Raw genomic sequence first — 4,288 nt, forward strand, 5'->3', positions numbered from 1 at the left:
TAACAGGTTAGGGAAAATCAACAGGGCAGGCCGTGGGGGTTTTTGGATGTGGTTTTTTTTTTTTCTTCCTTCCTCCAAAATTTTAGTCTCCTATACTACTCAGTGTGTAAACAAGGGAAAGTACATGACAGAAAAAGGAACAGTCCTAAGAGAAGCATATGCTAAGTTTACACTGCATTCCATACTTAGTAGATGAGGAGTATCAAAAAGAAAATAAGAAATGTCCTATCTTTCCAAGATGGATCTAAGACTCTTGTAAAGTACTTTAACGGCCTCAATGTGCACAAACCCAGTTGCTGAGTGCACCACTCTTCTGAGCACAGCAGGTTTGACATTACACACTTTAGCCAGCAGTGGGTTAGTATCTACAAACTTTCAACCAAATACTACACAGCAGATCTTACTCACAAGGCATTATGATGCTGAAACAAAGCGGAAAGTAACTTATTTCCTTACATTTTCTTCTGAAAATCCAGTTCTTGCTCTTCCTCATCCCTTATTAAGGATGAAACTGAAATATTTTAAGTTTCTGCCACCAGCCATAGCAGTATCTCCATTCACTTATGCAATCTCTTATGAAAAGTAGCAGTTACTAACCTATACCTCACAGAGATGGGGTACTAGCACTGAAGACATCAATGACCAGCTCTCTGCCCCCTTCTCATCTCAAGAATTCTCTCCCTTTCTCCCTCTCTCTTCATTGGCTGCCCAACCTCTTAACAGAACCAGCCACATCTACACCTTGTCTACATCAGCCAACCTGCCCCCCGCCCAAGCCAGCCCACAGTTGTATATTATCAGTGCTAATTAACCCAGCTTCATTCCTCTACACAGAAACACCAAATAATTCATATTTAGAACTAGATACCTGAACCAAACAGCACTCTGTGAAGATGATTCAATTGTCCACTCTTCTAGCATCCTGTAACTGAATTTTCAGCATCTCCATGGGAAAGGTGATAACGACCTGGCACGTTTCAGCACCGATGTCCTACCACCATCTCTTTACATATGATATGCCTTTTCTAGCACAGAGGGAGAAAAGATTACGAAATAGTAATATTATTCTTCTTTGCAGCAGGAATCATAAAGACAAAATATTTTAGTTTGCCGTGCTTGTCACATGTAACCTTATTCCCAGGTACAGGAGCCAAGCCTAAACAGTAATTTCAGCCTACTGACATATTCACTACCCAGCTCTTATCCTACACTGTATTGCATCAGTTACAACCTTCGCAGCACCTGTTTGTGCCACTATCATCTATTAAACAGGTTAATTAATCCAAACTGTATTCAAAGCATGAGAGAGAAACAAATCAGTCTGGAAACATATTTTCTGACCAACAAGATGAGTTTTTAACCTGATTACCAAAGTTTACTCCAATTGAAATGCAAAGCATATACTGACAGACAAAGAAATGGTCAGTATGTGGCAAACTATCAGATTCCTAATTAATACTACATACTCTGCTGTAAACTCATTGCTGCTCATGTTTATAAAATTCTACTAACTTCCATTTTAAAATTAAATGTTACATTCAGAAAGGCCATTAAGGTGAATCTAAAGTACTTAAAACAATTTAAAGAGCTGAAAAATCAAACCTCTGACATATACAAAATATTAATTACCTAGAATATTAGAAATGTTCCCATCCTTGACAAAGCTGGGTCTGAAATAGTAATCTCCTGTCTGCCTGACTGCATTCTCATGAGTTACCAGGGTTAAATTAACAGCAATACCTAAAAATACCGCAGAGATGCAAGGTAGATTTTTTCTGTTTATGCAAATTTATTTTTTAGAAATATAATTGTGGCTCCCAAGAAATGACGTAGTCCCTTCACACTTTGCTTGAAATAGTAAATAAAGGAACCGGCCAGAATTCACAGGATACAAATATGAAATGTAATGTTAGAAAAATCTTGCTTTCAATTTTGCAGTTTTCATGAATGTTCCTGGAATCTGATACTTCATTTTATGGCAGCTGCAGTAGAGCCTCCGTGAAAAGACTAAGGGAATCTGCTAGATGGTCCAACTTGAGTGGGGGGGGTTGGACCAGGTGAGGTTCCTTCCAACCTCAACCAGTCCATGATAATAGCAAAAGCTTTGGCCAGGGCAACTGCAATAATAAGCTGACAGCATTTGTATGCTTCTCATGGATTCTACACAAGGCATGAACTGTATTTGTCATATGTGTAATTTGGTGATAAAGAAATGCCTTTGCAGGCAAGGTTTGAAAACTGAAGTTCTCCCAAAGCACCATTTAAAATTAACTGAAAATCCAGAGCATTTTGCAGCAACAGTAGGATCCCTGCTGCTGTAAGATGTGTCCCCCACACCTATGGTTTAAACAATCCAGTCACGGCTAGATATATACAAGACTACTACAAGCCTAACAGAGATTAGTTTCAATTAAGTTACAAAAAGGCTTTCTGGTGGTGAGAAAGTCTGGTATTCCCCAGCCCCTGACACAACTGTAAAAACTCCATCGTGACAGCATGCAAAACTGCTGTGGGCTCCCAGGTTCTCAGCCAATAGCTGCAACATGAATTGCTGGTCTCTTGTTTATGAAGAGTATAGAGAATGACAGGGAAAAATTGGGAAGTGGCTATTTACCCAACAAAGCAGCAATTTATTACCTAGTAAATGGCAAAGAAACAAAATCTTCAGCTTTAAGACCAGACAGAGCATTCTCAAGCTGCTTGAGCCTTTAAAAAGGGTATTTAGCACTGCAGAACTTAAGTCAGCGTACTATTAAACAGCATTTGCACTTAGCAAAACAAAAAAAAGGGAACTAGGCCTACTTACAGTAATAAGCAATGCTGCAAAATTATCACAATCCTCCCTTACATCTGGGACTGACTGACCTGCCTTCCCTATGAACATATGTACGCAAAACCCAACAGCCTATTTTTGTGGTTAGCACCTGCGAAACATCACCGAGAAGAAAAAAACTAGCAAGACTTCTTCTACACTTAAGAAAAAAACAATTTAACATGTATCGGGTGTGTGAACACATCTATTTTAATATGCATTTACAGGCCGTTGGAGCAGTTTGTCCCGCTGGCCTTACAGCAGTGCCTGTGTTCAACTTTTAAAACCCTCAGGTCTAGTGGCAACAACCTCTTGAGGTGGCAGTTCCTTACGGTCAGGTGTTTGCTTCGTTTGATTTCTCTTAAGATGCCTTTTCACAGAACTAAGCCATGTTTGCAGACAACCCTTACATATCCTCCACCCCTAGCACCCTGCGCCCAGCGTGAAGGTCACAGAAAGGCATCGGGCACACGATGCCCAGGGTGCTCGTGGTGGCTCAGATGGCCTGATTCACGCTGAGGCAAATTCCTCCTTTGAACATCCTCGCCCTCCTCTTCGGTGCTGCTATCACAAGCGTTAGGCCTCTCCCGCCCAGGAGAGGCTGCAAAGCCAGGCCACGCGGCACCTCCACTGCTGTCCAGCTCGGAGCCAAGCGCCCGGGCCTGGCGCGGCCGCCCCGGGCGGGGAGCTGGGCACAGGGCACAGCCGCGCCGGGGCTGCCTTTGGGAAGTGCGATCCCAGACGGACTAATATGGCTGAAACCGGGGGATGCGAATGCTGCCCCCGGCCACCTCGTGCCGCCCCGCCGCCAGGGGGCGCCGCCGCCCGCCGGGCCTCGCCCGCTGTGTGGCGGGGCGCGGAGCCGCCTCCCGCCTGGTCGGCGCCGGGCACCGTTAACGGCGCCGGGCCCAACAGCTGGCCGCTCGCTCCCAGCGGCTCCCGCGGACGGGGGCCCGGCAGGGCGGGGGGAGCACCCGCACCGGGCAGCCAATGCGGAGCCAGTTCCGCCCGCGGCCCCGCCCCTGTGGGCGGTCCCGCTCGGCCGCGCGGGCTCCTGAGGCGGGCCCTGGCGGTGCGGCGGCTGCTCCGCTGGGTCGGGGTTGGTCTCGCTCGCTGGCGCGGTGCAGCGCGGCTCCCCGCCGGCCCGGGCCCGCTCCGTTGCTTGCAACGCGGCGCCGAGGTAATCGCGCCGCCGAGGGGGGCGGGCGAGCTGCGGCCTGGCTCGCGGCCCCGCCTGGGGAATTCTTCGCCCGGCGACCCGCGGCTCCGCGCTGCTGCCGCCAAGTGACCGCCCGGCGTGGCGCGCCGGCTGCCCCCAGCGCCGGGATGCGAAGGTGAGGCGGGGGCTGCGGCGGGGGGTGGCGGAGCGCCGAGCCGAGCCGGCTCTGCGCCGGGACCTCCCTGCGCGACCGCGGGGCTCCGCGGGGACCGACCGTGGCAGCGCGCGGAGGGCACAGAGGCGAACTCTCTCTGGTA

Source organism: Falco cherrug, chromosome 16, assembly GCF_023634085.1.
Source record: "Falco cherrug isolate bFalChe1 chromosome 16, bFalChe1.pri, whole genome shotgun sequence".
In the NCBI taxonomy this organism is placed as follows: Eukaryota; Metazoa; Chordata; class Aves; order Falconiformes; family Falconidae; genus Falco; species Falco cherrug.